Source organism: Chiloscyllium plagiosum, chromosome 20 (assembly GCF_004010195.1).
Source record: "Chiloscyllium plagiosum isolate BGI_BamShark_2017 chromosome 20, ASM401019v2, whole genome shotgun sequence".
Classification (NCBI taxonomy): Eukaryota; Metazoa; Chordata; class Chondrichthyes; order Orectolobiformes; family Hemiscylliidae; genus Chiloscyllium; species Chiloscyllium plagiosum.
The window spans coordinates 35826695-35839739 of NC_057729.1; the positions used below are offsets into that span (position 1 = coordinate 35826695).

The following is a 13045-nucleotide window of genomic DNA, read 5'->3' on the forward strand; positions in this document are numbered from 1 at the left end:
GAAAAAGTAGCATAGAGTAAGAGTTTCAGAGCAGAGGAAATGACCTGGGAGTTGCATTGGAGAGGGACTCCCCGAGATTCTTGTAGAGAGAGGAGGATCTCAGGGAGTCCCTCTCCCGAACGCTCTTCTTCTAAATGCAATGGAAATAAAATCTTTGGAATATTTTTAAGATAGATTTTTGACAAACAAGAGGTTGAAGGGTTAACAGGGTGAGGTAGGAATTTGGCATAATCAGATCAGCCGTGTTTTATTGAGGGGCCAGATGGCTTGTTCCTGTTCCTAATTGATATGTTTACATGCACATACCTGTCATTTTGCTTTCAGTCAGGAACTGGTCACAGTTTGACCCTAAAGAAGGCAATTGGTATGCTGGCCTTCTTAACATGAGGATTTGAGTCCAGGAGCAAGGAGGCTCCTGCATGTATTAGTACAAGGGTCTTATGAGACCACATCTGGAAAATTATATGCAAGTTTGCTCTCCTTATTTGAGGAAAGTTCTGGGAGAAACTGTAAGGTATGTTATAAAACAATTCTGTAATTTCAATATTATGTTCAATTAGTGTTGTAGTCCAATCATTGAATGGACTGTGAAATTACCTAACTGTGGCATTGTGTGCAAATATTCACAGGAGAAAAGGGAAACCATATAATAATGCCTGTTAAATTCAACAGATAAATTTATGATATTGAAGTTAAGTTTTAAAAGGGTATCTATTGATCATCAGAATTTTATAGCTATGCTATTAGGTCAAGAATTTATTTCAATTACAGGTTTACGTTTGGGATAAATGTTAATTATGATTAAAATGGTTTTGTTAGAATATAATAAATACAATTAATTTATCTGTCATCTTTCAGATTTTATGTTAGATAATTGGCTGATTTATTTCCTTTAGGTGAAAAATATAGCTGCTAACATAGTAAACTCTGCATTATGATTCTAGTATGAAAATATATTAACTGCATTTACAATTATTGTAGAAAGACTGTTCCACAAAGAATACTAATGCTAACTGGAGGTAAAATCACAAATAACATAGAAGAACATAAGATAAATTGAGTAGAAAGAGGAAGGAAAACAATGAAGAGGAAGGAAAAACTTATAAAGCATTTATTAACTTAACTCCTTCAGTACAGAGAATCTTGACAGTTGTAGCTTATTAATTCAATACTTTTGAACTCTTTGTTTGATATATAAATATATCTTCTACTAACATTAACAGCAGAGGTTATGTCCCCTGCATAACACTACTGATTTGTTTGTTTTGTTGATTGATAAAGTATAAAATATCTCCTTTAAATGTTTAATTATCTTTTCATACAGGATGGTGGGTGGAATATAAATAGAATACAGAGGTGAAGGGTGATGGGGTGGGGTGGGGTGGAAGAGTGGGTTTACTATATTGCTTCTCATCAGAGCACATGTTTTATGTTTCCAGAAAGCCAATTAAGCAATCAAAAAGGGAAGAGTTTATTATCTGCCTAACGGGGTGTAGGGAATATGTTTCTTGATGAATGGTCATTATTGCAAAATTACATTGTAGAACTTTCCCCCAACCCCTCCACAACAAAAAAAACACATTAAACATTATAGATTTGTTTTCTCTTTGTTTCAAGTTGCTGATAAACTAGGAATTCAAATCTATTATACTGTCCGCTCTGCAGTTAATCCCCATTGAAAGTGGTTAAAAACTCAAGATATATACTCTGAACTTAAAAATATTTTTAATGCTAATGTTTGTTATACAATAAATTCAGATGATTGCTTTGAAATTCAGCTCCACAGCACTTGTTTCCTTCAGTCCAGAAATGCCATTTTGCCTCAAAGATTGGGATGCATGGTGCATGGGTACACACTGGTGTTGGTTGTAATGGATGTTATTTTTGGTGGGTATTAGCATATGTGGAGAACATTTGCTGAATATCTGTTGAAGATTGTGATGTTAGTCAGCATACCATGCTAATTTGGCAGCAGTACTGCCATTACTGTGTTCACAACTCCTGTTAGCACCCTCTCTTAATCTAACACCGCTGAACATGCATCCAGCAGCAGGATGGACTCCCTACCAATGCTATATTATAATACTAATACTACTGCTAGCACATCTTCTGACTTTTAAAAGTCACTCGTCAACATTAATTGTAATACCTCTATACAGCTTACCAAGCTAGATCTAACAGGGATGGGAAGGGCAACCGCGGAAACAGCTATTCACCAAGAGCCAGATAGGGAAGTGTAGCTCGATCACTAGGTTAGAATAAAATACCTATGAACTACATCATCTGATATGCTGGCATGTGGAAAGAATAATACACCCATTACCCACCACCCTTACTCTGAATTAAAATCATACAACTTTATTATAATACCATTAAAAATCAATTACTTAAAACACTAATCTAAAACAACATACTATCATAAAATATAAAGCCATTATACTTAAACTAACCATGAAATAAAAAAAAACAAAATATATAAAATATTATAATAAACGAATGGGCAACCAGAGTTCAGTTATGATAACAAGATCAATTAGTTACCATTAAATGTTCTCTACAACTTGAGAATCAACAAAATCGTAAGAAAAGATATTTCCCGGGTGAAGGTTTTAGGATGCTGAGTTCCTAGGGAACTCACACATTTATCATTCTTCTTTGTGCAATATTCTCTCACACTCAAAACAAAACTGTAAAAAGCAAATGTTTTTCCTTTCGTCAAGACTTCCATCTCCTTCACCAAATGTTTATACTTCTCAGCCTTCTCCAAGGCATTGTATTCATTCTCAAACCGTACTGTAACATCTTCAACTATTACTTCAGATCCCTTTTGAAAAATCAGATCAGGTTTCCAAAGTCTTCTTGTCCCATCCTTTATATAGAACATAGAATATAGAACAGTACAGCACAGTACAGGTGCTTCAGCCCTTGATGTTGTGCGGGCATTTATCCTACTCTAAGATCAGGCTAACTTCCATTCCCTATATGAGGCTCCACATATTAATCCAACCAAATTTCCGAACAAATTTATATAACTTCTCCAAAATTCTGTTATGCTGCTTAATCTGCATGTTTTTAATGCCATGGCACCACCCAGAGGTATGAGGAAGTGTCTCCAATGGATCACTACATTTCCTACACTACTTATTCAGCAAGGATCGTCCATGTGAGAGAGTAGTTCTCACTGGGTATAAATTATACCGCAATAACATAATTCAGACCAGTTTGGAGGACTTTATATGGGCCATATATCTTAGCCACATATTTGAGATCTTATCATTTTTAAAATGCTGTATCCCCAAACCCTGACATTGCTTGGCATAATGAAATCCCACCTCTCTCCAGTTCTTATAGCAAGCACTGGGCACCATCTCCACGTATTCACAAACTTTATCTGACTCACCATCAAGTTGTTCCCAATCATCTTCAGGCAGGCAGATCTCTCGAAGGACTTTCAACCTAATAAATGCCTTGATATCCTTGAGGTTATCTTCCTTACTAAACTGGAATGAGGCATGTACAATCTTATCCAATGATCTTCCTGATCTTTCGAGTGCTACACGCTGTTTCATCATCATGATCGGAATTTGGACCTCCAAGCAGGGAATTCCTAGCCCTCCATCCCTATTCCAGGCATACAAAATCCCATTTCTCATTGACTATGGAAGATGAAAAGTTGTTTTAATAAAACCTCAATTAAAGGAATCCAAGCTCCTCAAAAGGGTCTGTCAAGCCTCCAATAAAACCAAAAAGAAAATTCTAGGAATGGAATACAACCCAAAGAGGCCCACCTTTTGCATTGGGCACAAAGCTGCTTGACTTAAATTCTCTGACCAACTCCTCAGCTTGCCTTCAACATTTGCACCATCAACCCAGATCCATGGATCAATCTGAGCCCCCAAACATTTTTCTTAATCCCTTGGCATTATATATTGTATTTCACTATCCCCCATATTCCGATTTTCCACCTGATTATATAGAAATGTTTTACTTCAGTGTGAAAGAAAGAATCCTCTTTTCTTGATGTTAATCAATAGTTTTGAACTTCCACAAAACCTCTCAATGGGAAATGGGTCTGGGTGGGTTACTCTTCGGAGGGTTGGTGTGGACTGGTAGGAGTGGCATGGTGGCTCAGTGGTTAGCACTGCTGCCTCACAGCACCAGAGTCCCAGGTTCGATTCCAGCCTTGGGCGACTGTCTGTATGGAGTTTGCACATTCTCCCCATGTCTGCGTCGGTTTCCTCCCACAGTCCAAAGATGTGCAGGTTAGGTGAATTCACCCATACTAAATTGCCCATAGTATTAGGTGCATTAGTCAGAGGGAAATGAGTCTAGGTGGGTTACACTTCGGAGGGCCGTTGTGTACTTGGCGGACCGAAGAGCCTGTTTCCACACTGTAGAGAATCTAATCTAATCTAAAACCAACTTCAAATTCTTAGTCATTCCTGAATGGGACTCACTCAACATGGCAATGTCATCCACAAAAGCTAAGACAGCACAATGCAACAATTGCTCCTTAAAATTAATAAAAGTGCCTGAATGCTGTCCCTCAAGTGCACTTATAAGAGGATCCAAAGCTATATTAAACAATATCAGGGACAGTGAATCCCCCTGCTTTTTAATGTCGCTAGCAAATGAATTGCTGTTTTGCAACTGTTTTGCAGTTATGACCCTCAATCACCGTAAAATATTTGTATAAAGATCCATTATCAGCTGAATAAAATCCTTTGAAAGAACTACCCGTTCCAAGGCCTTAAAAAGCAACCTCTGCCCCACAGAGTCAAAGGCCTTGGCCAAATCAATAAAAACCACTGCCAAATCCCACTTTTTCCTCTTCATTCCTCGCGTCATATTATTAAGAATCACGATATTCTCATTACATTTCAAGGTATGTGCAAGAAAACCTTTTTGCCTTCCATTTAATTCCACTGGTTCACTCGATCTTCTTGCAATCCTCTTAATAAAAATCCAGAGTAGAATCGGGCCTCTTGTTATTGGCTTTCAATTATCAATATTCCTCAGCTCCTCTTCATTCTCAAACTTCAGGATTAACATGGTTCTACTATTCTTCAATACCGATGGAACTACACCAGTCCTCACTCACAGAGAAAATAGCCTTGGTAACCAAGATGTGTCATTTTTATGGATCAACACTATATCATGAAATACCATGTCATCCAGACCAGCTGCTGTTTTCAGATCAATAGTCTGTAAAGCACGCTCCATGTTCTCATTCTCGACTGGTTTCATCAGGCCAACAACTATCGTTATCCCTGTATAAGACATAAGTTTGGTGAGGCTAGCCTTATTATTCCATTTAGATAACTTCTGTTTAAACACCCTTTCTAACTCCATGCTATTGAGAGGACATAAACTTGCTGCTGGTGCCCCCATCAACTTGGGCTAATTTCATCCCTTTCGCCTTATACAAATTCTTGGTTTGCCTAAACCGGGACTACTTCACAGCAAAACGCTTCTGAGTCTTATTATTTGGCCTATCACCTTTCCCTTTCCTGTCTTTCTGTTGCCCAGTCAACTCACCTTGGTTTCTCCTCTCTTCTTTACAGTTCCACAATGCCACAATAGCCTTGATAATCCAATCCAATCCCTGACTAACTAAACCCTTACCTTTATTACCTTCTACACATTCCTTGGCCTGATCTAACAATTCCTCAACCATCCTATGCTCAGGAACTTTATGCACAGATATTGAAAAATTACATTCTACCTTTTTATTACTTATATCTATACTTAACCTACTACGTATTTCATAATTTCCATCCTCCTCCTCATCCTCCACAACCTGAGAATCACTAGGAACCCATATTACTAAACCCTGCTTTTTCACCAATGCTCTCTGCTTATCTAATATCGAATATTAGAATTTGAATCCCTAAATGTGGAAACAGGCTCTTCGGCCCAGCAAGTCCACACGGACCCTCCGAAGAGTAACCCACCTAGATCCATTCCCCTGTTACTCTATATTTGCCCCTGACTAATGCACCTAACCTACATATCCATGAACACTATAGGCAATTCAGCATGGCCAATTCACCTAACCTGCACATCTTTGGATTGTGGGAGGAAACTGGAGCACCTTGAGGAAATCCACATAGACACGGGGAGAATGTGCAAACTCCACACAGACAGTCGCCCGAGGCTGGAATCGAACCCAGGTCCCTGGTGCTAACCACTGAGCCACCATGTGGGGTCTTACTTTTTAATTCGGTAGCAATCATTTTATTAATCTCCAACTCTTGCAACAATGTGATCTCTTCACTTGACCAAATTCCATGTCTTGTCTTTTCATGCACCACTGTCCCTCTCCGCTTCTTATTGCATACTGTCCAAGACCTATCTTAGTGGTAAATTCCGCCTCACATAGAGAACAATCAAATGTAACCAATCCAACTTCTACACCTCATACTGTTACATTTAGGGTAATGACATGAAATTGCATGAAAGTCACCTTTTTTATTACACTTTGAACATCCAACAATTATTCTCTTAAAACTATGCACACTCTTTATATGCTTACTAAACATTCCCATATTAGGAAAAAAGAGACTTATGAAAGCATCAAAACAACCTGTCTAGTGGATACTGCCCAACTATTTCCCAATCCTTATCCTTCTCGTAAGACAGTGTAATTATTCCAGGTTCCTCAGGTGTATCAGAATTTTCTTTTTTCCCCTGGCTAAAATGATCCCTCTCACAAAATGTACTATTGTAAGTTGTTAGTGTACTATAATCTGCCGATGGGGTCTTCACTATCGGGATGACTTGGAATAGAAGTCACATCACCCTCTGTCCTAATCCCTATGCCAACCGGCCTGTATCATAGTCTTAGGGTCAAACAAAGGCAAAAGTGTCTCATGTTATTTGTCTGTATTGAGACAGTTGTCACTTTACTATTGTAGCTATTACACTTTGTGCACGATACCACCACTAGTATTCCTGTGGGGTGGTTTTTAATCCGGTCCCACTGATTCAGGAAGACTGACACTGTCTGCTATTTTTGTTAAACAGACCACTAATAATAATACCTACGATGCACATGGGTCAACAACTATCTCATATTTTTCTATGGTTGTATTAGCCTGCAATGGAATGAGGAGAAAGTGAGGACTGCAGATGCTGGAGATCAGAGCTGAAAATGTGTTGCTGGAAAAGCGCAGCAGATCAGGCAGCATCCAAGGAACAGGAGAATCGACGTTTCGGGCATAAGCGCTTATGCCCAAAACGTCGATTCTCCTGTTCCTTGGATGCTGCCTGACCTGCTTCGCTTTTCCAGCAACACATTTTCTGCAATGGAATGAACCAGACCTGCTCAAAGACAGGTACTCTCACCTGCCGACGTTACTGGTGAGAACCGCGTGGAGGTTTGACCAACAATGTGAGTGATAGAATATAGAGAAACATAATATAACAGCGACTGTACTGGCAAGGTTTCCAGTGGAGACTTCACCACAAAAAAAACCATAGTTGCATCCCACAAAGAGATCATGAACTACTTTCTTGCCATCCAATACTCCATTGAAACCGATTATACACTTTTGGAGACACACAGACAGTGACACCTTACCAAGGAGCAGGTCTCCTATTAAGTACTAGATTAATCACAAACTCAGCAAGTAAAGAGACAGTCACTTCATTTTTGAAATTGACTTTGCTAAATGAAATAAATAAAGTTGCAGTGTTATTTCTGCAGACTTACAGCAATTGCAGAAGTGTTTCACATAATTTTCAGAAATTGCTGAATGTGGCTGAAGTCTACACAGGGAGGTGCATGTTAAAGGGATCTGTCATAACTTCCAGGATTCTTCCCAAAATGCTTGCTCCCAGAGCACAATTGTAGACATTCTCTTGGGACAAAACACAAAAAGGAAGACTAGAAGGGACAAAAAAGAGCAGAACTTAGTGGTGAAAATAGGAAGTGGAAGAGCCGCAAGAGCGTCAGAAGATAAGGAATCAATGCTCGTATATGAGCCTCATGAAGAAGAGTATGCCAGAAATCTCAGCTTCAGTATGGATGTAATCATTGAAATCTACTATCTGCTTCAGCCACCACTGCACCTTCAGTGCAAAGCAAAAATAACAGTGCCTCTGGTTGTGAAAGCGAGCATTGCCATAAGCTTTTATCTGCCTGAGTATTTCCAGGATGCATGAAACAATATTGCAATGTCTCTCAGATTGCTGATCACTGTTACATCAGGTAGGTCAGTTTATTCCTGAAAATAAGAAACCAGATGGTATTGTTATCCAATTAGTAGATTACTGGAATGGGATAGCTCCTGTTGTGTGACGAACAATTATCCAAAAGCTCAAATCTAAACAGCTAACCACTGATGAAACAATGTATATCTGTATTATTTACATAATGTTGATGATGTTTTAATACATTTAAATCTGTCTTGTCAGAGACAAGCAGGTAAGTCAAAACATATACATTGGAATCTTCCTGGCCCTGAATGATGTGGTCAATGGTAAAAATGTTGAGAAAATTGCATGAAATGTCCATTGAGGAGCTTATCGATGTTGAGAGCAAAATGTCACATTTTCCATTCAAGTGTGTGTGATGAGAGTTTCGTTAGTGAGGAAAAAGATTATAATTTGCATAGGTTAGCATGCATTAACATCTCATTATTAGCTAATCTCACCTCATTAAGATGCACCTTCCTTTTCAGGGCAGTTCAGTGGCTCAATAGCTAGCACTGTGGCCTCACAATGCCAGGGACCCGGGTTCAGTTCCACTTTCTGTGACTTTCTGTGTGGCGTCTGCACATTCCCCCTGTGTCTGCATGGGTTTCCTCCTAGTGCGCTGGTTTCCTCCCACAGTCCAGGCATGGTTCATGTGGGGTTACAGGGATTGGACAGGGTGGGTCTGGGTGCGATGCTGTTTGGAGGATCAGTATGGGCTGAATGGCTTGCCCCCACACTGTAGGAATTCTATGATTCTTTCTCCCATTACCAGATGGAATCAATTTCCAACTTGATAGTCAGAGCAGTTTCTTGGAGACTCAACTTGGCTGCTTGCTCATCCGGCCCTTCATCTTGCACAAAAAGTACTAACATAAGACCATAAAATATAGGAGCAGATTTAGGCCATTTGGCCCATTGAGTTTGCTGTGCCATTCAGTCATAATGATATGTTTCGAAACCTCATTCTCCTGCCTTCTTTCCATAACCTTTGATCTCCTTACTAATCAAGAACCCATTTACCGCTGTCCTAAATACACTCAATGACTTGGCCTCTGCAGCCTTCTGTGGCCATGAGTTCCACAGATGAAACACCATCCGATAGAAGAAATTCTGTCTCATCTCAGTTCTAAAGGATCATCCCTTCAATCTGAGGCTATGCCCTCATAGTATCTTCTACTAATGGGAACATCTTAGCTCTTTCAGTATTCTGTAAGCTTCAATTAGACCCCCCTCTCATCATTCTAAACTCCAACAAGTACAGACCCACAGTCCTTTACTGCTCCTTATATAACAAACCCTTCAACCCTGAGATCAATTTTTAAACCTTCTCTGGACCTGCTCAAAGGCCAGCAGATCCTTCCTTAGATAGGGGACCTAAAACTGCTCATATTATACCAAAGGTCTGACCAGAGCCTCATACAGCCTCAGCAATATGTCCCTGCTGTTGCATTCTAGTGCACTTGAAATGAACACTAACACTGCATTGTCCTTCCTAACTACCAACTGAACCTAAAGAGAATCCAGAATTCAGATCTCCAGCAAAATCTTCTGTGCTTCAAACTTCTGAAGCCTTTCCCCATTTAGAAAACAGTCTATGCCTCTTTTCTTCCAAGTAAAATGCATAATTTCACATTTTCCCACATTGTATTCCATCTGCCAGTTCTTTTTCGACTCTTCTAGCCTGCAGAAGCCCTTCTGCAGCCTTCCCACCTCCTAAATGCTACCTGTCCCTCATCTACTTATGTGTCATCTGCAAACTTACAACAATGCCCTTAGTTCCTTCGTCCTGATCATTAATGTACCAATATTCATTAATGTAATAAACAGTTGTGGTACTAACACTGACCGCTGCAGGACCACCAATAGTCATCTGCTGCCATCCTGAAAAACCTTGCCTTCTGCCAGTCAGCTAATCCTCTATCCATGTCAGTACCTTGCCCGTGACACCATGTGCTCTTCCCTAAATTAGCAGCCTTCAGTGCAGTACCTTGTCAAAAGCCTTCTGGAAATTCAAATGGATCATATCCAAGGGCTCTCCCTTGTCTAACTTGCTTGTTACCTCCTCAATGAATTCGAACAGATTTGTCAGACATGACCTCTCCTGACAAAGCCATGCTGACAGCCTTATTTTACCATGCACTTCGGACTACTCCACATCTCACTGCATGATCCATGTGCAGTGACTGCAAGCACCCCTGTCTACAAACATTAGCATCATCCAACACATACAAGTCTGACCCCATCATCATGGCACATCTCCAATGCATGTATACTGCAGTTCAGTTCTTCATTGCTGCAACTTGGCATGCATTGGCACCTTTCATGGCAATTCTGCAGCCAGGACATTTGTGCATGGGGAGAGGCACCGACCTCATAGATTGAACCAAGTTACATCTCTCGGATCCTTAACTGGTCTCTTATTGTTCTCTCACATTGTGCTGACTTTGGTGTTTACAACAGCCCTAACTTGCCCTGGCTTGCCTGACTGTTTTTGTACTTTGCCTCCTAAACCAGAGCTTAAACACTCAAAGGGTTTCTGTCTTGATTTGATATATATTGCGGACACAAAGACAGGCAGTTTGTCAGAGTTGTGAGCAGTGGTCAGTTAAGGGACCAGACATGTTGCTATATAGCACTGTGCCATGTCAATCACATATCGGCATCATGTGCCAGCAGTGTACATGGCAAACACAGTGCATGTACTTCAACTGTCTTGCCATGTCTCATAGTCTGAGAGATAATCCTCAGTCAAGACAAGGGAGGCACTCTTCAGTCAGAAGGTCCTGGCACAGTAGGTCAAGGACATCATTCAATATCAGTCCAGTTTTCTGCTAGGAATGGTTAGGGTCAGGTGGTCCTTACCTCTGCAGTTAAGGAACTGGACCTCTAAGTAGGTTAATTCTGGGCAATTAAAAGTCAAGAACGGCTTATCAGTAGCTACTGCTGTAGAGGGAAGCTGGAGACCTTAGTTGTGTGGATTGGAGCTGGCCTGCTAGGATGGAAAAGGAAACCAATTGTGAAACAGAGACAACTCAAAATATAAGGAGAGTGGATGGAAATACAGCACGGAAGGGAAAGAGGTAATTGGTTCAATGGGAGGACAATGCACTACTAGAACTGATGTTAATTTGACACATCTGGGGCTGGGGGGGATAAAGTGGGGCATGAAGGTTTAAGTAGATGGGTTGATTGGGAACGTGGGGAAACTCAAAGATGAAGGAGTTAAAGGGGAAGGTTACTAAGAAAGGAATGTGCACATTTTGGAGGTTCATGAAGGGTAAGAGACTGAGCTCAAGGCTCATTGCATGAGGATTAACCACTGTTTCGTTTCATCATGCTGTAAATAACAAGTACAAAATGGAGCTGAAAACAGTTGTGACCACGCCTGGAGAGAGGGCTTCACTTTCGAACAATGAGAAATCCTCAAAAGACAACAGCATGACACAGACAGCCATATAGTACTGGTGAAAGACATGCTGTCTAGGGATTATTTTACTATGTGTAGTATAAATGCTGGCCCAAAGTACTCTTGACCACACCAGGCAACATCAGGAATGCAGCATCAATGGCTATAAAAGCAGGTCAAAGTCTATGAATACTGCAGTGAGTAACTCACCTCCTGACTCCCCAAAGCCTGTCTACCATCTACATGGTGTAAGTCAGGACTGTGATGGAATTCTCCCCACTTGCTTGGATGGGTGCAGCTCCAATAACTCTCCAAGAGGTTTGACACCATCCAGGACAAAGTAGTCTGCTTGATTGACACCACATCCATATATATTCAGCTACTCCACCAGTGATCCTCAGTAGCAGCAATGTTTACAAGATGCCCTCCAGAAATTTGTCAAAGATTCTTAGACAGCACTTCCAAAACCCACAACCACTTCTATCTAGAAGGACAAGGACAGCAAATACATGGAAACACCACCATCTGCAAGTTTACCTCCAACCCACTCACCATCCTGATTTGGAAAGATATCACCATTCATTCACTTTTGTTGGGTCAAAATTCTGCAATTCTCTCCTTAAAGGCATTTTGGGTCTACCTACAATGCATTGGTTTGCAGCAGTTCAAGAAGGCAGCTCACTATTATCTTCTCAAGGGTAACTAGGGATGGGCAGTAAATGCTTGCTTACCCAGGGATGCCCATGTCCCATGAATGAATTTTAAAAAGGTACTGTTTATACTGTTACTGGTTCACTGCTACTAGTTGCAGAAGGTGTGGATAAGTTAGAGGCAAGGGTGTCCACAATTGGACGTTCAATCAGTAACAATAAGCTGCTTGGTCTGTAGCCTAGTGACGAGTTCTCAATGGCAAAGGCCTTTTGTCTGTCAACAACTATGTTGTTTTCAGTAGCTGATCAGCTTGGGGCTGTGGACAAGATAGAAAGAAGTTTGCAGATCTCCACCAGCTCAGGAGCTGTGTCTGTTCTCTGCAGCAAAACCTATTTTAAGCCTGAAGACAACAAGTTATTTTTCTTTTGCAGTTGCTATCAGCTATGACTTTTAATTAATTAGTGAGTGACCTTTCATAAGTGTGAACCAGTGACTCTGTGCTTTCTACAAATCAATGAAAATCTCTGGAGAAAGTACACTTAGAAGTAATTATTTCATTAACACAAGTATCATCTCTGCAGGACACACTGAACTGCTCGACTCCCACAGCTACCTGGACTACACCTCCTCCCATCCTGCCCCCTGTAAAAACGCCATCCCATTCTCCCAATTCCTTCGACTCCGCCGCATCTGCTCCCAGTAGGACCAGTTCCAAAAACGCACAACCCAGATGGCCTCCTTCTTCAAGGACCGCAATTTCCCCCCTGACGTGGTCGACAATGCCCTCCA

The 13045-nt window shown here is 40.7% G+C and overlaps 1 protein-coding gene across 1 annotated transcript in view; it reads left to right on the forward strand.

The window, feature by feature from the left end:
* The first annotated feature begins 445 nt into the window (after positions 1–445).
* dnmt3bb.1 (DNA (cytosine-5-)-methyltransferase 3 beta, duplicate b.1) overlaps positions 446–13045 on the forward strand; it is a 334528-nt gene continuing 321928 nt past the window's right edge. The window contains exon 1 of the mRNA XM_043710533.1: positions 446–514. The gene's annotated coding sequence lies outside the window, so the exon portion shown is untranslated. The remainder of the gene's footprint in view (positions 515–13045) is intronic.